The sequence below is a fragment of the Cuculus canorus genome, chromosome 12, assembly GCF_017976375.1.
Source record: "Cuculus canorus isolate bCucCan1 chromosome 12, bCucCan1.pri, whole genome shotgun sequence".
NCBI lineage: Eukaryota > Metazoa > Chordata > Aves > Cuculiformes > Cuculidae > Cuculus > Cuculus canorus.
Window position 1 is genome coordinate 9,943,643 of NC_071412.1, and position 24,837 is coordinate 9,968,479.

Here is a 24,837-nt window from a genome sequence, read left to right on the forward strand (position 1 = left end):
TCTTTGACTCATTATTTTTAAATGTTTCAAATCTTCTGTACATAAAGAAAATCATTTTCTCCTGAGCTTCTACAAAATGATGCTAAATGAGGCAATTACATTCAAACTGAGTTGAATATTCAGTTATTCCTTGTTTGTTTCGTTTCTTATCCTTCCCTGTTCCAATTCCCTCTTCTGGAAGGCAGAGGGGAAAACAAAGATTAAAAATTAGGGGAAAAAAACCCTTCTCTTTTACTGCACGCAACTTGAATCCAGCCACTGCAGCTTTGAATTCACTTTCAAATAACAGAAGCTTTGGAGAATAGTTCAGAAGGAGGGAGAGAGGAAAACTGAAAAAAATGTTTTAGTACATGTTGACAGTGAATAGTCTTTTATTTATTTCAATTTACTGGTTTCCCTCAGCCTAGCTATGCAGATCCCTCTGAAGGTATCACTCCCACATGCTCCGCTGGTTGTTCCGTACAGGTCCCCTGCTGTCCCTCTCAATGGGTGTGCACACCAGCACATCATCACACCCTGCTTTTCAGGGCTTTCCTTCAGCTGTCCTAGACCTTGCATTGTGCTTCTATCTCTGACAGAACCCGGTTAATTGGGTATTTACCGAGCTGGATTCTGTTGTGGATGCAGATTATTAACCTTTATGTCACCTAGAAGATATTACACCTGGTAAAGTTAATGTTTCGAGACTGGGAGGTTAATGTGTCAGTGCTCAGTCCTCCCTAATTGGCAGCAGTGTTTTGTGTGTGACTGTGCTGTGAGCCCTGCTTTAATTAGGAAGGGCTCACAGATGCATCACATCAACAGCACAAGTTTAGCTGCCTCCTTCCTTCTCCTCCTTTACCTGCCCTCCCTGATGCATCGCTTCCTTGCTGTCCCTGGACCTCGGGTAAGTCTTGCTGTTACAGTGCCTGTCTCAGGGACTCGGTGAGAGTGTGATGCTGTCAGCTTTTCTAATGCCAAACCGCTTGTGATCTTCTGAGCCTGGACTCAGTCTAAGGTGGTGGTTGATGATGAGGTTTGGGGAGCCCCACGCCGAGAAAGTTGTTGTGCATCCAGGAATGTGCTTAGCAGAAGATCTTGACTCTTCGCCAGGTTTGCTTTGCTCCTGAAGCCTCAGGCGATCCTTAGTGCCTCTGAGCTGGAATGAAATAGCTGTTAGGGCTTGAAAGGATTGGTTTTGATTTTGTATTCTGGTGCTCCTGTGGTTGCAACCAGAGCGTGCCGTAGGATATGTGTGCTTACCAGCGTAGGGATCATGTGGACAGCCATCTGGTAGACAGGAGTGGAGAATATTGGAAGGATAAAACATGTAACTTTTGTGAAATTGTAACCTTTTTTACTACAAACCTTGTTTGAAGAGCCCTGCAGGGAAGATGAACAGATCCCATGTTGTTCATGGTGGGGCAAAAGTAAGTATTTATCCCTCATCTCCGTTTCCCATCACTCCTGTGACAAATATGGGCCAGGCAGGAGCATGGATTTGTGCCTTACAAGACCAGAAACTACCTGTCTCCAGAGAGTTTGTATCCTGGCTGACCCTGAGACCATCCTGTCTCCTTCCTGCAAATCCATAGAGACCTCCTTAGCAGAAGAAAGGGATTGCTCTGCGAGAGGGAGCTGCCTGCCAATCCACAGCTTTTCCGTTTGTACCTCCTGCTGTCTGTCTCTCAGCTCTGTAGGGATGGATCCTGGCTCACCTAGTACAAGGTAATGAGATCAGACAGGTACTTTCAGCACACCAGGAGCCTGAAGGTTTTTCTTTCAAATTTTGCTTTTAAACAGCAGGTGTGTTATTGATAGTCAAGCGCTGAATTGTGTTTCCTGTGCCTTGGATGGGGAGACAAAGGGCTTAGGCATTTTGCAGATACCCAGAGGCCTTCAAAATGCCACCACGGTACCTACCATTTTGTTATTGTGGTACTATTGGCCATTACTGCCTCTGTAAGTGTGCTAAATTCCTCCCTATTCACTGCTCCCGAGCTCGCTTGCTGCTTTCTGTATGGCAAATGGCATTTTATATCAGGAAAGTAGCAGGGAGAGATGTGCACATGGAGCTCAGTAGAAAGGGCGCTCAGTGTAAGGCGGCTTTTGTAGAGGGCAGAGGAAAGCACTCGGCACGTTCCCGAATGATGCTGTTATCTGTGAGCTGCGCTGCAGCAACACCTCCCGTCCCTGACACTGAACGAGGCATAACCCAGACAAGTGCTCTGCAAACTTTGCCAACAGAAGTGCCTGTGATCTACACAAAAGATAACAAGATGCAGGCTGATAAATGAGGAATAGAGTGGGAAACGACTAATCTTTCCAGCCTGCTTGGAAAGAGGTGCTGCTTATCAAGACCTGCCTTGGTTTTATGAGTCAGCCTTCAGCAGCACAAGGAAGAATTTTGGTCCCCAGCAGGTGTCTCCTTTATAATGTGGTGGATTTGGGCTCCTCCGTGACATGGCACTTGTCGTTCTACATAAACACCTTTGAGTTGTGCAGGCAAGGTGCACAACCAAACTGCTAAATGCAGCCAGTCAGAACACCCTCCACGAGGAAAAAACATCATTTCTTCATAATTATGACTTTTTGTGGAACTATCTACGTTTCAGTGGCATTTAATACAAATGACATCTGGTGAGCTTGCAATGTCTTGTTGAAATTGGATCACTATGAGTTTTCTTGGGAAACTGTAGCCTCAATTCTATCAGCATATGAAATAAATTAGAGTATTTGGACTTTTATCAAAATGAAATGTTTTGATTGCCTTCAAGCAATCTTTTCTGCTTAACGTTACAGTTCTGTGGAAACTTTTAAAATTCAATATTTTGCTCTATTTCAAAATACAACCGCATATAGACCTTCTGGAGTTTTTCACAGATGCTTCTCACTGCTCCAGACCACACCAGTACCCGCTCTTAGTACACCACCATCCTGGTGGTTATCTGAGACATGGGAGCAGGCACAGCTGCTGTGAGGAAAACGCAAGAGCGTGTAATCACCCAACAGCAGGCTATGCTCTCGCCAGAGAGTGTGAGGGTAAGTCTCACCTCTAAGCAAGCAAATGGTTATCCATCACTCAGTTTCCTTTTCCCATTGACTCAGTCTTTGAGAGACGAACTAATGTATTTAAAAATCAAAGCAAATGGTGCATTTTCGCTGTTAGTCTGAAGCCAACATTCATTTTAAAATTGGCTTTGTGTCTGTTTCTTTGCAAATTTGTCTCTCCCTGCTGGTCTTCCCAGCAAGGGCTGGGAAGGAGCTGCCAGCACTGCCCTGCCAGTGCGATGCTCGCCCTCTTACTGGGAGCACCAAATTATGGGGCAGAGCTTGCTCAAGTCCCACTGCTTTTGTACATGGATGGGAAGGACAGCACTGGCTGCAAGAGAGTACATGGATATAGCCAATATTTTAAGGAATATGGAGGTCCCAGTAAGAAGATCCCTATTTTAGGGGTGAAAAATCCATGAAGGTGAAGGGCAGCTGGAGAAATCTGGTAGGTTCGCTGACCTTGTAGGTAAGAAAAAGCTGACTATGGGCTGGAGGAGGACAAAGTGCTGACTAGGGGGGGATTGTTCCCTGTCTGAAGTCCACAGGGCTTCTGGCTGTCACGAACATCAGCTTGGTGCATGGACCTTCCTGGCTGTCGCAGTGTTTTTCAGCAGAGCCATTCCTCCACCTTTCAGGCTGTTTTGTCCATTAGTCACCTCCCTGGCCTTAAATAGAAGGAATTTCAGGTTTTCATCAAAACCCTTGAGCCTAGGATGATGATGATCCTCAGCAGAGGTCCCATTTTCACCTCTAGGAGATGGCCAGAAAGGATAAAAATGGTCTTGTTATACAGCAAGTTAAGAAAATCTCTACTGAGAGGAGAGAGAAAAGGAGGCAGAGGTTTTCATCTTATTCTCAGATGGACTCGATATGGCAGTGAGGGCTAAATGTGCCCCTAACACTGCAGGATGGCCTGTGCAGCATGAACAGGAGTCCTCAGGCAGCTTCCAGCGGGCACGTACAGAAATATGGCAAATTCAGCAACCAGAAATTTGGAAGGGTAGGAAATGCCCAGGCTGGAGTGGAGCCTCATCTTGCATTTCTCTTTGACACAGTTTCTGGGATAAATTTTCTTATCTCTCTCCACCCCTCTCTTCACATGCAAGAAGAAAAGGACTGCTGAACCAATCATATGAATGATTGATAGGTTGATCTTGTTGTGGCAGCCTTTGGAGGGCACTGAATGCTACCTTTCCCCTTAGATTAATTAGGAATGTATTTACCTGAAATCCTGGAGACCTCTTTCCTGGAAACCTTGGGTGTATACAAAATATATCTTCTACATTCAGAACATATACTAATTCCCTGTTGAAATCAGTGCTCATCCAGTACTAACACCTGCACAACTTCTAAATGCCTCTGGAAAGGAGCAGAGTGAGTTGAAAGACATCTAGATTTCTAGATGAAGCCAAAAATCAGAACACAACCCAGCCTTTGTTGAAATAACATTTGAACAAAAAGTTGCTTAATTTTTTTTAATTTAAATTTTTTAAACTGCTATTGTATGCATATCACTCAACCATTAAAACATGTAGAGATGCAGAAGATGGTACCCAGCTGCAAACCAAAGCCTGCTCATCACAGGAGCGCGCTTTGCAGGTGCAGGTGAGGTTTGAGGGGACTCTCTTTGCCCTAGCATCATGTCTAATCTGTTTTCATTGCAGGTCATAAAGCCTGGTGTGCAGTTGTTCAAGTGCCATTAGTTTATGGGCTTATTAACCGAAAGGATTTTGTCACCTTTCAGGGTCTGATTCTCGTTGAACCAGAGATACATCACTGTAATTTTGATGGTAGAGAAGAATCAGGTTAATAGCATTTAGGATCGTCTTTTCAGCAAATATTATTTGAGCTGCTTCCTTTTCACCTCTCTCCCTTCTCTGCTCTTTTGTTGCCATCACTGGAATTAGCTACCTGGTATTATTGTAGCTATATTTAAAACTTATCATTGCTTGGGTTGAGGCTTGAGAAACAATTACGGCAGCAGCCTTTTGGGGGCCATGCTCGGGAGAAGGTGAACGAATCTGCAAAAATGCAAATTTATTTGGTTTTGTATGTGTATCTCAAATGGGAATGCAAGGGTATTTAAAAGCCTGGAGAGACAAAACAAGTTAGAATTTTAGAGTATTTTCAGAGCGCAGCAGACCATGTGATAGTAGAAATGCGGAGCAATAAAAAGGTGCATCAGTTAATTAGTATTTTAGTTAATGCACTGCTACAATCAAAACTTTCCTACTGGCAATGCTGCCTTCCAGCGTGAGCGGAGTAATTGTTAGAGATATCTGAAAAGGACAGATGTGTTGTGTGGGTCAGGGATAAAGCTACATGTTTGAGCAAGAGCAGGAAAAAATATCCAGAGGGAAGTCATCAGCAGTGTTTGTACCTTCTAGAAGGGCTGGAGGTTGTAGGTAGCTCTTGATCCACATTATACATGCTGGTGCTACTTCTTCTGAAGAAGTCTTTTGATGGTTAAAACTTGGAGACAGCCTAGCCTGGCATCGTTCACCTTTTCTCTCTTCTTTTTCAGTTTTCTAGTTAAGTGCAAACAAAGCCAGAATGCACCACAAAGAAAACTTTTGGGTTATTTCTCGGGAAAACAGTTTAAGAGCCTACTGCCTGCTTTCATTCATCACCCCTCTGATATGAGAGAGAGAGAGCAAAGACCTTGCTGATTTCAGTAAGTCGTTTCTCTTAAAAGGTGACAACCTGTCCAGCAGCCAGTGTTTTGATTGGACGTCCTTAAGAGCTAATGTACTGATATCTAGGACCTTTCCTCTCTTTAGAGAAGTGAAAATCAGGTTTTGCCTTCTAGGAGCTCAGTATAACTAAACAACTATTGACTTCCTTGCTACAAGGTGTCTGCTTTTTCAGGGTGTATTGAACATGACAGATACTCCTCTAGTCCCAGGCAGAGCAGCATTAACCATGTCTGTGCACTGTCTCGACTGCAGGATGCTTCTCCCAATGTCCAAATCAACATGAAGGAACAGAGAGATGCTGCAGCTACACACAGTGGAGAATCAGGTCAAAAATAAATGCTTTCAAGAACAGAGTAAATGACTTCACTCCCTGACACACCACTAACTCATCAATATCTTCCTCTCTACGATAACCCTGAGAAAAACAAGACAATTGAAGAGTAAGAGGTTATTTAAACAAGTATGCCAAGTGGCTTTCAAAAGTAGCTCTTGTTTATTATAGATCTGCTGGGATTTTTTTGGGAGCACTCTATGGAGCAACAGCTTTAAAATAAAAAATTAAAAAAAAAAGATCACCAAAAAAAACCACACCACGTTCAAATCTTGAGCTGCTCTGCTCTTTTCTAGCTCAAGTCAATTGGAGCTGCTGGTGGAGCTGACCGAGGCGAGATAGTGGGAATAGTCGGGAGTAGGCATGTAAGAGTGTATCCAGTGTCCTTACAAATGCCTTTTAGACTTCTTCCAGTGCAGATTTTATTCCAAATTCAACCGTTGCTTTTGGCTGGGCATAAAGACTTGTTTCTAAGAGCTGTCATCTCCTCAGTGTTCGGTTAAAGTGGCTTTGGCAGATGGGTCCTGTGGAGCTGCTGCCCACCCCACGCAGAAAGTGCCTCTACAAATCACGACCTCTCTTCCCTGAGATCATGGCTTTTCTTTGTTACATGCTCTAATCAAAATAAGCCTAAATCCCTCTTCTGGAAAAGGTGATTCTCTCTGGAGGCAGGCTGTGCTGATACCTTCTGGAATTTTAGATATCCTGCTGATAGGTTTGGCTTCTTAGGATACCTCGGGGTCCCTTTGGTCTCAAGTCTGGGCACCTGGGACAAAACAATCACTAATGATGCACCTCATAAGCAGAACAAGGTGCAAAGACACCTCATCCGGGTGAAGATGTTTCCTGGCTTAATAACATGGAGGGCTCAGCCCAGCGGAGGTCACATCCCCTCCTCACACCTCTGTGCGTGAGGGCAGGAGCACACTGCTCAGCAGTAGTAAACAAGCTCCTCTTTAGCTTAAGCAACTTCATTTTTTTTCCTTTCTTGTTTAAAGGGTCCAGGTTCAAACACTGCTGCAAGCCTAGACAGGTGGCCATTTCATAGTTACAGTAAATAATTTACATGACAAATTCAGACCTGTCTCTTGGTCCTGTATTATTCATGAATGAACATGCTTGGTTTTTATGACCACGCTCCTTATTCAAACAGGGTCCATGATGTATCTCAGTCCTCAAGTTTGTTTCAATTGCATCTGGCTCTTTGCCAGCCTTTCATTGCTATTTTCTGTTTTGCAAAATGTATTACCTAGATCGTACTACTTCAATTCACATCCTGAGGGACTGAAACTTTTATACGCAGCACAGATTTCTGCATGGCTGTATAAGACCCTTTGTAGTGAAGCTTCACTCAAATGCGTATTTCTGAGCATATTCCCTTGCACAATTGTTCTCTCAAACAAAAATATCATTTGTATGAACATTCATGGCAAAGGTCAGAAATATCTCCAAGGAAAACACTCGAGTATCATTTATATAAATCTTCTACAAACCCTTCACCACTGTTTGTTCATTTTGGCTCTCGCAAGTTACCCCCATGGGATGTATGAGTGTGAGAATTTGGCTCCCCGGTGACCTCTGGGCTGCCTGCTATCTTGGAGCATCTCTAAATCCCATTCATTTTGTTGGAAGTGGTGAGGGAAAAGCTGCAGTTTTCTAGCTGCTATCTAAATTTCTGAGGTGTAGAGCTTCTTGAGCAGATGTAAGCCCCGTGACCATGTGCTGAGAAAACAGGACTTGCTTCTTTGTCCTTTATACGTGTCCTCTTTCCCTTATTTCCTCAGGCCTTCATTCTTCACCTGAATCATAGAACCATTAAGGTTGGAAAAGACCTCTAAGGTCATCCAAGTTCAACAGTCAGCCCAACGCCGCTATGCCTACTAAGCCATGTCCCAAAGAGCCATCTGTAAAATAGAAATGATAATGCAGCCTTCTTTCTTGGGTACCATTTCCTTCTTCTATCATCTCGCCCTGCAAATGCTAATGAGCCACGGATCCAGTGTCATCTTTATGCCTACTCATACAAATGAACCCTCATCCCACCAATAATAAATAAACATGCAGTATCTACGTGACACCAGGCAACAGAAAGAGCACTGAAACATAAATCCATCCTTTTGTATTAATTTATAGATTGCTGAAATATCTTGTATAGGGGGATAATTGAACCTAGTGCTTGTATGAGCAGTTTGCTTCTACACAGCTGATTTTCTCCCTCTGTATTTGATTGAATAATTGATGGTGCTTACTGTTTTCATTCATCTCCTGATATAGAAATATGTATAAAAATAATTTATATCTGCTACAAACCCTGAAAAAAGTTTATATAAATTAGTGAGCAATTAAAGATAGTATCTATTTCTTCTTCTGTGACTTTGTGGTCACAGCACTGAAAAGTTGAATTCCAAGTGAGAAAACTGATGGAGCGTGTTGTAAATGCCCTCTGTGTCTTAAAAATTGGATCAATTTGCTATTAAAATCCCTTTGAATGAAAAGAGTTATTGGTTATTTATAAACAACTGGTATTTCTCTAGCTATCGTTACTCAAAACTGCAAGGAGGAGAAAGGGAAAGACTTTATTGTCCTTGCATCTCTTTCTGTATTCAGAGAGGCTTCAATTTATCAGATCTCTGTTTTTAATACAAAATTCCTCTAAAAGCCAGAGGATATACCAAGCCCTCTCAGGAGGTGACGAGACTGCTGATCTAATTAGGAAAGGATTCAGACTATTGCAGCTTCCTCGGATGACTTCACTGGAAGGTGCGGGTGCAGAGATGCTTTTGAAATTCAATATGCACATCCTTTATGTGTATCTGGTCCACAGACCTCCAAGGAAGCCCCAGGACTCTGCAGAAAGTGGTGGCATCAGCACAGTACTAGGGGAATTTGTTGTTTCTGAAGATAGCTTCAGCTTTCATGTGAGACCAAAGGAAATGCCTTGATCATTTACGATCGTGAGACATGTTTCTATAAATAAATTAGCAGCAAAAGGAGGGCTACGAAGAATCCCCATCCTTTGTTGCATGTGAGGGGAAAACATAGTGACAAAAGATGAGGAAAAGACTGAGGTATTTAATGCCTTCTTCACCTCCCTCTTTAATAGTAAAACCAGTTGTTCTCCAGGTGCTCAGACCCCTGAGCTGCAAGACAGGGACAGGGAGCAGAATAATCCCTCTATAATCCAAGAGGAAATGGTTACTGACCTACACCATTTAGACACATATAAGTCTATGGGGCTGGATGGGATCTACCCAAGAGCATTGAGGGAACTGGCAGAAGTGCTCACCAAGCCTTATTCCATCATTTATCTGCAATCCCGGCTAACCGGTGAGGTCCCAGTTGACTGAAGGTTTACAAATGTGATGGCTCATGTACGAGAAGAGCCAGAAGGAGGGTCTGTGGTACAAGAAGCCTGGCAGCCTGGTCTTGGTGCTGGGGAATCTTGTGAAGTAGATCATCATTCTTTTGGACTGTGAAGGTGGAAAGCATGATGCAAGTTGGGACCAAAGGGCATCATTGGAGAATCAGGTCTGGAACAAGGCTGAAGTGCATTAATAATGTTGTTTTAGGATCCTGGATGTGAATAAATGCAGCAAAGAATTTTGCTTCAAAATGAACAGAGCTCTGTAGTGCTTCAGGACTTGAGGAGAAAGGTGACCCAGGCACTGTCAGGCCAGAAAGCATGGACGATAGCAGGAACAGGCAGAGGGTACATGTTAGGAGTGAAATACATCTGCAAGCTGTGGCAAGTGGATGTTTTTGCGCAGAACTTTATACATTCCGGCCTGTGCTATTTTTCCCTTCATCAACAGCATCTAAGCAGTAAAGTCAGCAGGCACTTGTGTTTGCTCAAGGCCGAATACAGTTCTGCTGTCATCACTGGAAGGAAGGACTACCTGCTGAATTCATACCTAAATGCATCCTACAAAACTACTGAAGTTGCAGGAGACTTGAGTCCTTTCGATGCTCCTGTGTATTCAGCATAGGATATCAAACCCCAACTCTGTCTGCAAGTATCTTGTGCTTTCTGCTGTTGCTCTGCTAACTAGATTAGGTTCCCGTGCTACCTTATTCATTTTGCACTCATTAAAGCTAAATTTAGAAATGAAGACAACTATTCTCCCCTCTGGGAAAGGTAGTAGGGGGAGTCTTTGTTGCAACAAGCCATGAGGAGGCAGAAATAGCATCTAGATTTTCTCTCCTTTGAGGTGGAAATGCTCACGGCTCTGCTGGGAAAAGGAAACTTGCTCGCAGTTTCCTTCAGTGTAGGACACTCGTTGGGTGCTGAGTCTAAAGAATTCTGTGCAAATAGTAGTTGACAGTAAGCAGAAGTATTCTCTGGACCAAATCACAGGCATGAAGCAGTAGGAAAAGATGTTATCTGTACTGGTCAGGTCCAGTGGAAAGGTAGCTTGCTGCTGAGTTTGGACCTCAGGCCCTCCAGTGTTACCCGGGCAGGTGGGCGGTAGCTCCCAGACTCAGCTAAAGAGACTAATGCAAAGGAGTTTCTACTTCATTGACCTTTATAAGTCAATGATGTCAGCTTTTTATGAAAAAATAATAGTGCTTTCAGAATCTTATGAGTAGGGATTGGCAGACAAGAGGCCCAAACAGAGCTGAGCTGAAGCATGGATGCTTCTCAACACCCAAACACAGGGGGCATCCTTTCAGCTCTGCCTTTGCAGAAGATTTAGGAGCCAAATGCCATCATGATAGTGGGCAAATAGGTAAAACTGAGCGAATAGGTAAATCTGAGCTTCAGTGTAACTGCCTGTAATGAATGTAGGGGACAATAAACTCCGCCATCTCTACATGAGCTCTGCTGAGCTTGGAACGGGCACAGCTGGATTTGCACTTGACAGTTCTCCAACATCATTAGTTCAATGTACAGTGGCAGACAAAAAAAAAAAAAAAGCTTACAAAATACTGGACATCACCAGGAAAGCTTGAGAACAAGACATTTTGTCATTTTGCCTCCATATGAGACCTTAGGAAATTCCCACGCAGAGGATGGGGGTACGGACTCCAGGAGAGCTGAGCCTGGATGTGATACCGTTGCTTACAGCATCCACGGAGGCTCTGACCAGTGGAAATTAACTGTCACTAGCTGTTAAACCTCAGAAGGTGGAAGAAGCTTGTCAAAGACGAGCTCTCTGTCTGCATCTGTACAAGATTCCAGAGGCCTGGTGGGAAACGTGGCTCCTTTCCCAAAGGTACAGGCTGAGCGCCAGACCCTCTGCCACTGCTGAGGCCCGCGCTGTACAGCTGTGCCATGCAGAAATGCAGGCGACATCTTTTAGGAGCAAAATGACATGTTTGACCACCACAGGGAAAAAAATAGTGAGGAGATCTGTCAGCACTTGATTAATGAAGTATCTCCCTGCGGTGAGATCTGTGCACAGCTTTCTGCCAGGGACCCTAGCAATGCCAAGAATGAGGCATGAGATCAGCACCTCTTCCAGAGCTGTGAAATGCAAATCCAGCAAACAGACAGAGCCAGCATCGCTGATTTCCAAAGGAAATTGTACTTATCGGCACAGCTTGTTCGCCAGCAAAGCTTACAGCAAAGATCATTGGACATACAGTGTCTTAAACCCAAGTTTTAATAGTCTCCAGTTTATTTCATGGCTGGAGTGAGAAGGGCAGTGTAGACCTTCTTGTTCAGCTTCTTGTTTGCTGGCCTGAAGGTTCACACTTTTCCTGATGTGTAGCAGCATATTTAAGCTGAAGGCAGCAGCTGGCACCTCCTGAGCCGTGTGCCCACCCTCCACGGGAGGCTCTGTCCCTCCAGGCAGGCAGAGCAAATCATCTTCCAGTACATCACATCTTTGGGCCACATGTGCTTGATTGACTGATCACAGTTATCGGTTCACCTTCACCATGAGGCTGGAAAATTCCCTGGCTCAGGAGCTGGGTCACAATGGGATGGGAGTCTCTGGCTTAGCAGTTGACAGCAGGAGAAGTAGCAGCTTTCGACCATCTGGTTTTGATCTGCTGCTGTAAGTTGCCCAGAGGTTTTCGGCAGGCTGAAGTTTGCTCATTGTGTGATGAACTTCCTCCTGGTTCTTTTACACTTGGTTGGCACTGGCCTCCAAGATGGGCTGTGAGCAGCAATGCAATTCCTTTGGAAAAAAAAGAAACCCCGATTTGACTTCCAGGCAGAGATAGTGATTTCGTTTCTAGAAAATAGAGCTATAAACTCAGCTCACACCAAACAAACACTGTGCAACGTCTGTATTTGAGGTGTGGGAAGTTATGTCAAAAGAAGATGATATTTGTCACTCACCTGTCTGAGTGCTGGGAAATACTCTTTATGTATTGAGTGCTTGATTTTCATCCTGCCTCCATCCTGGCCTCACTTCTTGCTCAGGTGAATTCTGATCTCAAGACTGCAGAGCTTAGTAGAAAAATATTTCTTTTTCAGCTCAGCACATAGGTCTGTAGCAAGAAAAAACTGTGGGCAAAGTTGCCTAGCAGGCAAATATAAGAATGTGTTGGTAGGAGTCTATGCCCTCAATAAAGCATGTATAGCATGGAAGAGTAATCTAAAACATCGTGTCTTTAACTGCCCATCGAATTGACAGGCACCTAGATAGGCACATTAGAAACCTGATGGATAAAATGAATGAGGCAGAAGCAGCAGGCTGCTAAATTACATAAAGTGGAGGCACAAATTGCAGGCACAAAAAAAGGAAGGACCGCTTAAAAAAAATTATAGCTTAAGTATCCATTTCTAGACCAGTACTTGTGATGCTTGCAAACAGATACATCATTTGAGTCCAAAAAAGATGAACTATTTATTTAGCATGAAGATTGCCCCCAGCAACTGCCAATCGAAGGTTACCTAATGTCTTTGCCATTGGCTGTAAGCATCTGGACAGTTAGCATATGCAAGGGAATTACTCACAGATAAGTATCCAGTAATTTATATAGAGTATTCCAGATAGAAACCTCTTCCGTATCAATTTCTGCCTGCTCTATAAACTGCTCCCATTTATCAAGCCGGATAAATTCACAGCGGGGCAGTGAGGGTGTGCTGAGATCTGTGTATACTTTATCAGTTAATATTCACTGAGGTCCCTTTGACATGACTGAAGTAAATCTTTCTCTTCTTTTCTTTGGTTATGACCAGTCTATAATCTTCCAGGCTAAAGACCTTTCCCATGAATGAAGGGTTATACTGAGATATAGGGGGAAAAAATGATATATAGAGAGAATGTATTTCATCTCACTTTCGAGGTAATGAGACAGTTTAGCATGACATGTCATTTAAAGCCAGGTTTTTCTTTTTAATAGATTCAGTATCCCTGAAGAAGTGACTGACAGATCAGTGCATGACATATATTTCTCCCAGGACAAATATTTGAGGTTGACACAACTGGAGAGGCAGCACAGTCACGATGATCTTCAAAAAAAATGAAGGGGAGAATATTTCTCCATCAGGTAAATAACACAGATCTGAAGCTAAATTAAGTAAATTAAGCTAAAAATTTGAAACCAGCTTCCACTAAATCAGGAAGTATCTACGATGCCTACTTAGCTGCAAGTTGTATGAGATTCCCTGCCCAGCTCTGCAGCGGAGGCAAGCCCAGCGATGCGCCCTGGGCAGTAATGTACCCCAGGCTCTTCATCCTTTCCATGGGCTTTGTCTGCAACCTGCTGCCATTTGCCAGAAAATTGCTACTCCACACTCTATGTGCTGTGGCTACCATGGGAATCTCGGCTAAAGGAGTGTTTGAGGTTTTCTTTGGCTGGGAAAATCTACTAAGGCTTCGAGTCTACCAAGGATTGCATGGATCCCGGCAGCTTTGTTTTGTGTAGGCTGCCAGCAGCCCACTCCAAGCTGTCCAAAACGAATGTGCAGCTGTTTACTCAAACCAGACAGATGCTTCGCTCCTTTTGAGTGTGAGTGAGGACTTCAGAGTGCCTCGCAAATAGAGACAGCTCCTTTCTTGTATAACAAAGGTGTGTCATCACGATCCCAGACGTGAGAGATGGTGCCACGTACTTGGACCGAGTCCACACACGGCTCCTGAAAAAGAAAAAAAAAAAGAAAAGAAGAGGCACATAATGAGTCCTGGCACTTGTGTACTCGAGGCCATCTGTTAATGTGATCTGTTGCCAATTTGTAGAGCTAGGAACCAGTCTCTGCAGGTCACAGATGCCAAGATGAGACGGGCTTAGAGGAGGCACTTGCAAAATGTGCTAATGGCCACTGTTTATCAGAAAAATTTTCCTAGCAATGAACACCATCGAAGGACTGCACTGCTATTTGGTGTTTGGGACTACATCAGCTGATACTAATGGAGCTTTCCTGCAGTAAGACCAGAAAGATATGATCTTTTCTGAACACAACAAGAAGTGAACTTCTACCCAACCTGCTCTCTAAGTTATTTTAGTTATTTCCTACACTGTATGACTAGATTCTCAGTCACTGAGTGAGGCTGGAGAGGATGTATACCCCAGCATCCTTAGGAGCAAGAACAATGCATCTTACAGGATGAGATAAGAGTTGTTTTTCCCCTGTGGCAAACACAAAAGCCACCCTGAGCTATTCATTGGCCATGTCTGAAGTCTCACTTGCCGGCCAGCCTCAGAGCAAGAGCCTTCCCTCCTCTGCTAATCTCAAAGTACTGAACCTAACCTCAGGGGACAGGTAAATAAGGAGGAATGGGCCAAGGTTACAGCTACCAGATACCTTAAAAAAACCAGTATATTGTTGATGAAAAGGGCCCTAAGCAAATCAGATTTATTTCCTAATCAGTGCGTGGTAATGTCATCATCATATATTTGCATAAGCAGGATGTTTTATGCATTGTTTTTCTTTGAGCAGGTATCTCCTCATTTGTGTTCACTTGCTGATGTGCTCTCTTAACCTGCCACAGGCTTCCCCAAAGCTAAAGTCTGTGAATGCTTCTCAGATAATAATTAGGACTATTCACTCTCTCCACATCCCTTTTCCAACAAAGATGTGAAAAATGCAACCTGATTTTTCTATATTTTTTTCAGTTATATCTCCTTTCTTCCTTGTTCAGGTACTGGCTGCATGGAGGGCGGGTGCCTTTTATCAGAAGACAAGGAGACGTCTTCTCCTTAGGAAATGTTTATGTGCCTTCCACAACACCAAATTGAGAAAACAGATTACCTTCCAGAAAGCCATCTGTTTCAGCATGATGTGAAAACTCAGGTTAGTTCTTGCATTTTATAAGACATTCGCATCCTCCTGTGATTTCTCCCTTTCACCTGTCTGCCTGTCACAAAAATTATTTGGAAGGCTCAGTGCACCCATTCAGACATGTCAGTGCCTGAATTTCAAATTTTGTTTTAGCATCACATTATTTAAAAAAAAAAAACCAAACCACGCCTCAGAAAACCCCTTCCTATATGGTTTAAGACGGATGAGCGCAGACTAACGGGGTGAGAAAACAAGAAGAGATGGGAATCTGAGAATATTTTATTATTATTATTATTTGATAGTAAATCAACACTTCCAGTCTCTAAACCACAAATTATGAGAATAAATTGGTTTCCATAGACCAGTCTGTAGCCTTCCAATGAAAAATTGAAATTTTGGGAAGGTGGCCAACGTAGTGAATAGAAGGATATGTTTTGCTGAGAACACAAAGGGCTTTTCAGAGGAGGGCTCCAACCTACTCCAGCTCCCATGTCTTCCTTGGGTACACTCCATTAACTGCAAAGCTACAGGCCTTTTCTTGGAAAAAGTTCTTAGTTAGGAATGTGGAGATTCTCTGTACCCCAGAGCGGTTCTTCTTCTGGTCTGCTTTGCGTCTTGGGAAGTTCATTTATTCCAATTACATTTTCTTCAATTTGCTCATCCTCCTCTACTCATGTCAGAGCTGCTTACTCTCTCCTTACAGTCCAAGTGTCCGTAAAATGGACTAATGCCAAAAAAGCACTCATTGTATATCAAAAATATCCAATAAATAGCTTTCACAGGTTTAACAGAATACAGGTTTCACAGGTTTAACAGAATTTTCTGCAGTCAAAGACTGTGTGTTTAAAGAGCAGATACTGAAAATAGAGTTGTCACAAAGCACATAGAAATTACTATTAATTTAAACATGTTGCTTATTTTTTGAGTCATTAGTTGATGCAGGGGATATGATAATGGGATACAAAATTTTCCCCCTCTGGATCATGGGTTACACTGTGAACCAGAGAATTAGTGACTAAAGTAATTAACATCCTCTATCTGTTCAGTAGCGTAACTGAAATAGGATTAAGCTTGTCCATCTGACTCCGAACAGACTAGTGTCTCCATTACCAAAGCCACCAGCACAATTAGCGCTAATGGACATCTCCTCCTGAAGAGATATGGCATGTGCGCAGCAATTTTCTCTGTAGAAAAGTTACTTAATTGGTAAATTTTCATCCTGAAATCTAATTGGGTTGCTTTTCACTAAAAAAAAAAAAAAAAAAGCTCCATGTAACGCTCTGTAGGGCTGTGAGGATGTGAGGAATAATGTTGTGTGGTGAGGGGAGGTGTGGAGAGGTTTTGTGATCCATGGGATGGCCTGTCCTCCCAGGAGAGCTGGACTGTGTCCTATCCCCACTGCACAACCCTGGGCAAGGTGTATCACCCCTGTGGGGCTGTTTCCCTTTGTAGCTTTGCTCTCCTCTCAACAGACCAGCAGTTATTTGCAACTGAGATCCTTGTGCCCTGCACACCCTTGCTCCCAACAGCAGGCATTTGCAGTTCACCTTCCTCCTGCCCAATTCAGCAACGACCGCCTAACAGGGCCATTATTTTCCTCTCTAATTGAATGATTTCTCTCCTCTCCTTCCTCATTTTTTTTAAAAAGGAAATGTCAGTGAAATCAGCACTTAGAAAAAAAAATAGAAAGAGAAAGAAAAAGAAAAGAAAAATAGATGAACTGAAGCATCCTAAAGAGAAGTGCCAGGACTGTTATTTCTAGCAGGGTCTCCTGTGGCTCAGAGCCTCAGCATGTTGGGAGGTCCTGGGAGGTGACCCACTGAATCCCAGGAGTGGGTACAGGCTGCTAGTGGTTTGGCAGGAATCATGACCACCAGTCAGACCACAGGATTTTACTTTGCCTCAGATAAAAAACCCATTGTACCTTTGCAGTCCTCTCAGCCAGGGAGATGCCAGCACTTCGATTAAACCACACTGAGCAGTGCCTGCGTTACTACCTGTTTTACAGGCAGAGGAACCGAGATGTAGGGAGATTAATTGACTTCCTCGGATGAGGTGAGACCAGAGAGAAACCCCAGAAGCTTAATTGCCTGTGCTAACTCTAATTGCCAGCACATAAATTTACATCTGGGAGAGGCATCTGGAGGAGTGGGAAATGTAGAGGCATCTCCAGAACAAAGCAAGAAGCCACGACTGAGGGTATCGGCGAGGTACGAATCATGCTGTAAGCCTCAGTAGCCTTGTTCTGGGACTGCCTGATATTCTGAGCATTGTTTCAGGTATAAGAATAGCAAAACCCAGATATTTTTAAACCCAAAATAAAAAGCCACAAGCTGAGCAGCCAGCCCCTTCCCAAGCCCTCACTCTCCAGACTGGAGGAACAGCTGCATCGCTTCTGCCCCTCCAGAGTAGCTTCAGAGCCATGTCAGTTAATCTTTTGACTTAAGCATTTTGCCACCTCCCAGGTGAAAGAGAGGAGGTTTTGTTATACTGGCAGGATCCCACCGAGCCAAAAGCAGCATAAAATCCCGCTTGCCTTGTAAACATGGCACAGCAGAAGCCGGGCATCCTTGGGAGAGTGCCATCAGACCCGCAGCAACCCCGCTGCCCACCCGGCCCTTTGTGCAGCAGAGGTTTTAATGCTGCTTTGGCAGGAGAAGGAGCTTTTGTCACCATTATTACACAGAGCCAATCACTGTGCTGCCGAGCATCTCTTCGGGCTGCAAACATGCCTCGTAACCAACGGGATATTGAAGCTTACACTTTCACTTAGCAGAAGCGTTGTTCTCCATTGCTGAATTGAGGTAGAAAGAAAGAGAGAGGTTTTCTCTTCCCATTCTTTCAGCAGAGGAGGTGAAAGTGAACATAGGTCCCTTGTCCACAGCAATAAGAAGCGACAGACAGTGGCCCCTTCTTATCCCTGTGGAGAGCTGAAGTCACTGGGAGTTTCACAGGGGTTTGTCCCCATCTGAAATCTGGAGGTTTACTGTGCAAAATAGATGTTGCAAGGGCTCTGCTGCTGTTGCTGCGGGGACTGTGAAAATGCAGGAGTGTTGGTTTTCATCGTATGGTATTATAATGAATACATAAATCAATAGGAATTAAGACAGATGTTTTATCGATTGACATCCCAAGGTAAATGCTACCTTCATTGCCACAGGGAAAACATACTTCAGCACTTACCCCAATAACTATAGGCCCATAATTAGATAGTGTTCATACACGACACGGGTTATCATGGCACTTTCTACTCCCATGGTCCAGCTCCACTCACATCAATACAAAGCCTCCAAGAAGATGACATTTATCTATCTGAGTGCAGCAGCTGGAAGCTCTGTATGAAGCTCCTCAGGAACTTTCCCAGAGGCCAAAACATTTCATTATGTGGTTCATCACAGTTATTCTGTACAAGATTTTGCAGGGAAATTTGCTCTTCCCTTTCACCCTTGCAAACCATTGCCCTCTTCCCCTTTGCCAGCAGCTCCCCATTCCTTTCACTATTGACATAAAGGACTTTGTCCTCATTCCCTTCAGCTTTTCTTTCCACTTGTTTCACAGTTCCTGATTTTCAGTCATCATTCAATTTGGACAATTCTCTTCTGATCAGAGGCGGAGAAACAAGAGAAGGTACAGGTGGTGTCTGAGAGACAAATCCAACATCTCCTTGTAAAAACGCACTGTCCTCCTCCACTGCAAAAAGGCCCATCAGAGAGCCATAGTGCTTTCATCATGTTGAAGAAGTAGGGTAGAAGTTTTAATTGTTTTTCGATGGACACATTTTGTTTCTAATTTACTTCTATAGCCTGGTGACTCAAAGACTTTTTGGTAATTTCTTGTGTTGTGGCCCCATAGCTGTATGCTTGGGAATGGTTCTTACTGGGGGTAAGTGACAGTTGTCATCTGTGGTCCCACAGCAACTCACAAATGTATTGCAAAGACTTTGTGTTTAATTAAGGTGCAAGAAAAGAACAGGTGTAACCCACACACCAGTGAAAATTTGTTTCCCTGTCCATCTTCTCTCCTATATGGGTAAACAAAGCTCATCTGCTTCTGGTCATATTTTGGTCATATTTTGGGCTACTGATCAGGTCAGAAGTTCTGCTTCCTTTCCCACTTCAGCAATAAAATTTTAGAATAAATGTCTGCAGCACCTAATCCTGTGTAATTCTCTTAGCTGGTTCTTACTCAAAGCCACAGTGAGGAATATAAAAAAAAAGAAAAGTGTATTTCATAAGCTTAATGCCAGGTTTGATGTGCTCCAGCAGCAAACCCCACCTTGCAAGTTAATTCCAGCCTCCATCCAGGGTATTATTTCAAGCCTTGGTTGAACAACTCTAGCTGACTCCACCTCTCCAACTCAGACTGACTTCTTAGTACTTCTTAAATTATTCTGGAACAAATTATCAAGTTATTCATGCTACCCTTATATCTGAACACCTATCGAGTTGTAAAAAGGTATTCTGAGAGGGTTCACAAACTCTATTGGAATAGAGCAAGGTAGTAAAAAAAAAAAGAAGAGTCAAACCCCAACTACCAGCACAAAGCTGTAGCTGAGAACACAAATATGAGCCATGAAGGAATAAGGAAAGATTATAAGTAGTGCAGATGTGTTACCTCTAAATGCAATGTCAGTGAGATCAGTTTTGGTATTTTCTTCAGTCTGAGCATCTAAAACTTAAAGAAAGAAAGTGGAAAAAAATTGGAGTTCCAGGAATGATTTAAGATCTCAAAAACCTGCTTTATTCTGAGAGGCTGAAGCCCTAATCTATTCAGTTTATCCACCAGAAAGCAAAGAGCTCTCTCAGTCACCGTCTGCAGCTTCCCACTCGGGCTAGAGATTGCTCACATTTACGGCTCTTTAATCTTCTCTCAGTGGGAACTGATCCTGGATACACTCAGACTAGCAATATGGTATACTTTAGCAATGCAGGTAAACAAGCCTTTCAACAGCTGACTTACAGATGTGATGAAGTCTCTGTCACTTGAGATCTTTAAATCAAGACTTAACACTTCTTTGGAGGGTATGCTGTTGCACGCACAGGACTTACAGGCATGCCTGCAGTGTAGATACTGCTAGAAGAGGTTCTGTGGTCTGGTTAATGAATGTTGTCTAAATAAATTAGCAAGGTCATTGCTTCAGGCTTTAAAAATCTATTAATACTTTCAATATCTGATTTTTGAAATAATCATGCCGCCTTCTTACAAACCACAAGCCCGAAACTGCAGTCAGACTATGAGTTAATTATGCTTGCAAACAACTCTGGGTTGTACAACTGAGAAATCTGAGGCAACAAAAACTTAATTGGCTTTTCCAAGGGCATCCTGCAAATCACTGGCAAATCCAGGCCCTGAACCCAGGGGAGCTGGGGCTTCCTCCCTGCATTCACTGCTTCTCATACTTCCAGCTGCTAATAAAAGCAATACCATTGGGTAAGAAGTGTGGGACTATGAAATCTCCTGAAGGGCATGGGTTTGACTCAGCATTATCTGATTCCGTGTGGAGGGGAATATCTCCCCAGTGACAGTCCATCAATGGTAATGGATGAGCCTGGCTCCTGACACAGATGTGCCATATCTGATCTCCCTGCCCCTGAACTCCTGCTCTGACAGACAGCCTTTTATTTGGATAGAGAAGAGAGGATCATGTTCTGGCCCCTTGTGCCTCAGTTTTAGCAGGTCCATCTCATTCTGCTTCTCTTTGACCATATGATTCTTTGCGTTTAAGATTGTTCTATTTATTTCCCAATGCACTCACTCGTCAAAAGTTAAACAGCCTTTGGTTTATATATTGAAGAAGGCAGTAATTAGTTCCCCCACGCTGACTCTAAGCAAGATTCAGGACAGGGCATGGTAACCTTGTCCCCAAAACTGCTGCAAGAGGCTGGCACAAACACCCCCACAGCTACTTACAGCTCCACAATGACAGACCACCTTGGAGAAAGAGATTTCTTTCCACTGTACAAGCAGTTGAGTGAACATCCCCAGGGGTTCCAGCTAAACATCTGCGCTGAATAAAAGCTGGGGGGAAAAAAATGCAAGGTTGGCAAGGATCGCTGCAGCCCAGGCAGGTGCCCAGGGGCTGCTTTGTGTAAGGACAGTGCTGGGAGCTCGACTAGCAAGTGTTGCCTCTGCCTGGCAATTCCAGCAGAGGAGAAAATGTCATAGAACTGGCCTATCAAAATGACAAAGCTGAAAAAGCTTCCCTGAAGCCAGAGCGGAACAGAACCTCAAGCAGTTGACAAAATGCTTGAAGGACCCTGCTAGGACCAGATCCCTTGAGCATGCTGAAACCTGGGGATGGAAAACACTGGTCCCATCCCACTGCACTTCTCCTGATCTGGTCAGGGATGTCGCTCCTATATATTTGGGGGTTTGTTTCTTTCAGAGTGATTATTAAATTCCCAAGTGAAAGCCACACATTAGCTCCTCTGACTGCTGTGGAGACCGTTCCTCAGCTTACCACAACATCCTTGCTGAGAGAGTAATTTTGCCGATGGGCCCACACTGTTCCCCAGCACACTGCTATGCGCCTATCTGAAATGGTCAGTCGTTGGTATTTTATATTTTTTCAAATAGATATGCCATTAGTACCTTCCTGCTTAGCCATCGTTTACCCATCACAGGTAACTCTACCTCACCCACCACCATAAATCACTTCATGCACACCTGAATATTTTTCACTCCCCAGTTTATCAGTGTCTTCTGAGACTGGATTTTAACCATGTTTTAGTCTCCACTAAAGCCTCTGGGGATTACTTTGAAATTATTACAGAAAGAAAAACCAGAGAAAAATCCCCCAAACCCCTTGTGGCTGTTGCGAAGCCCCTAGTTTGACTGAATTCCTTAGGATTAAGAAAACCTTTGAAACGAAACCCTCAAAGACCTCCTCTTGAGAGAAGGAAAGGGGAGTTCTGTGTGGCATCTCTGACCCAGAGAGCTCTGGTCTGGTTCTTTAGAATCCTTGAGCAACACACAGATTCAGGCCTTCAAAAAATTTAGATGCTTAAAATCCACTGAATCCTAAAGTAAAAGGAAGATCCTACTTGCTTTTGACTATTATGGCTTCAGGGTCTCTGTGCCTCATACACCCAGCTCTGAGCTGTAGTCAACCTTGCATTGATTTGAGATTAAGCAGCTTCCCAAAAGGTTAACCAAAACAAGCTCTCCAGAGAGTCTCCATCTCTTGGTGGCAGGATGGGGTACCGTGGGGAAGGAGGACATCGTTCAGACATAAAGAACTGAGGTAAGAGATGGAATGTCCCAAACTGTGTTAAGTTGGACAACGCAATGTTTCCTTCTGGCTTTAAGAACTACTTCTCCGTGAATCTGTAAAATGGAGGTATCCCTTCCCACAGAGCTATTCAAAGAACAAAGATTACCGAGCAGTAGATAGTAAAGTAATCAGGACATCTCTAGGTATGTGAGATAGTTAGATTGACTGTGCCTTTGCAAGAGCAGCAGAATCATTTTGCGCAGGACTGGTGATAAATTGAATGAGAAGGCTCATGCATCCCATCTATTAACAGCTGGCCTCTGCACAGGCTCCAGCAAACAAATGCGGCGAATGAAGTCATGAGATGATCTCTCTTCACAGAAAAAAGAACTTCTCTATTTCCCTTTTTCCCCTTCTTTTATACCGAGGTCCATCAAAAAGCAGATGTACCGGCAGCTTTTCTAAAGCAGTTGTTTTTCAGAAACGCTAGCTCATTCACCTGTTGGCTCTTCAGCTTATTGGAACTGGGGCTAAATCTAGGAGATGGAAAACAAAAAAAACAACCTGAAAGTGCTCTGAATATACACTAGGACAAATGAGGAGCATCAGATGGCAAAACAGACAACATCCGATGTCAGCTCTGCCCTCCTTACTCTTTCTGAGCCAAACAATTCCATCCAAACGACAAAAATACATGCTATTTTTGCCTTCCTGATTAGTTTGTTTCAGTAAATCCCACTTCACAGACAGACCCAGATCGCTTTAATTAGCTTTGGCACGTTGACAACAAGAGGAAAGAAAACACCACAGGACAGTGCTGTCCAGACACACATCACCAAGCAGTGACAAAAATAAACCATTTTGCTACATAACAGCTAAGTGCTTCTTGACTGCCTGCTTTTATCCCTGTAAGCTTTCTACCTAGCTGCTGAAATTAGTCTGACCAATCCATTACTTTACTGAACAAAATCTATTTTTCACCTCTTACTAGTAAAATGTTCTCAGCCCAGCAAAATCAGTGACCATTTGGAATTGTTTTTTCTTTGAGATATATATATATATATATATATATTATTTTTTTTTCCTCTTCACAGTCTCTCCCTGGTTCCTACATCCCATAGTATATTTTATCTCCTGCCTGTTCAGGGCAATCTGGTCATTGCTAGGCAACATGTCATCATAAATATTTCATCTGCAGAGGAGTGTTCAGAGCTGCGGCCAAAAATCTTTATCTGGAGCTGCTTTCCCGAGTCCCTTTTGCTCAGGGGGGCACATGTGCAGCAGCGCGCGCTGGCTCTGGGCACCACGCTGCCAAGGGATGACCAGGGCTACAGCCAGCCAGGAGCATCCCTAGGAAGAAGCGTGGGCTTCTCATGCAGCATTATGCCTGACTCAGTGCACAGGAGTTGTTGCAGGCTGCCCTTTAGTCGCAGAAGCTGGAGAAAGCTGGTGTACCCTGCCCTGTGCCACATCTTGGGGGCGAGGGGGGTGGAGGGCTCGGCTAGATATTGGCCCCCAGAAGCAGGTTTTGGCAATTCAATAATTTTGTTCATGCGTATGCATAGTGGGGAAAACTGGGGTGGGAAGACAGAGGATGGGTGCTTGTAGATCAACATTGGGTTCCTGACCTCCCTGAGAGCACTAAGCATTTTGCAACAAAGGAAAACATAAACCCAAAAGTGACATTGCAGTGCCATAGGCATGCTCATCCTTACTTGCAGGACTTTCAGAGCTCTCTATCCCAAAACAGCCACCCCTTTCATAACTTTCACTCCCTCTCTCCTTCTCCTCAGAGAAGAATCCCACCTGGAAGGTGTCATCTGAGAAACACCAGCAACTGAACCTCTGGACCCGACTGAGTAGCTCTTGCTGGGAAGCTGCACCATTTTATCAGTAGAGCTTTAATTGTGGAGAGACTTCTCATGCAGTTGTCTGCCACACTGTCGTTTTTTCATGGTTACCTTATCTAAAATGAACCTCGCCTGCCTGTCTTTCCATGGTTCTATGGCTCATTATTGCTGCTGTAAAACTAGTATTAGGAGCCTAGGATTAAAGTGGGATCACTTTACCTGGTGGGCTGCCTGTTTTCTCAACTGCACCTGCAAAATTGGGGTCCAGAATCTCTGGTTACCCCATGAAGAGTTTGTGTTGGCTGATCTCTGTTTAGAAGCTGTCCAGGCCCATGGCAACGGATAGTACTACAAGAAAGCAGACACGTGGTTACCTCTTTATGGCATACATTACCAACATGTGCCAAAGAAGATACACTAAGAGGGTGTTTGGGGTAGAAAAGGACAGCCTGGGGGTGAGAATTATGGCATCTTGGAAGACACATCAATAAGTTGCAGCTGTTTGCAGTTACTGCTGATTTTTGTAATCACCAAAGGGA

At 43.7% G+C, this 24,837-nt stretch overlaps 1 long non-coding RNA gene across 1 annotated transcript; it reads left to right on the top strand.

Moving 5' to 3' along the window:
* Window positions 1–780: 780 nt before the first annotated feature.
* Window positions 781–24,481, top strand: LOC128853398 (uncharacterized). The gene is made up of 3 exons (XR_008451930.1): window positions 781–886; window positions 15,096–15,247; window positions 24,242–24,481. It is a non-coding gene; the product is annotated as an uncharacterized LOC128853398 (long non-coding RNA).
* The last annotated feature ends 356 nt before the right edge of the window (window positions 24,482–24,837 follow it).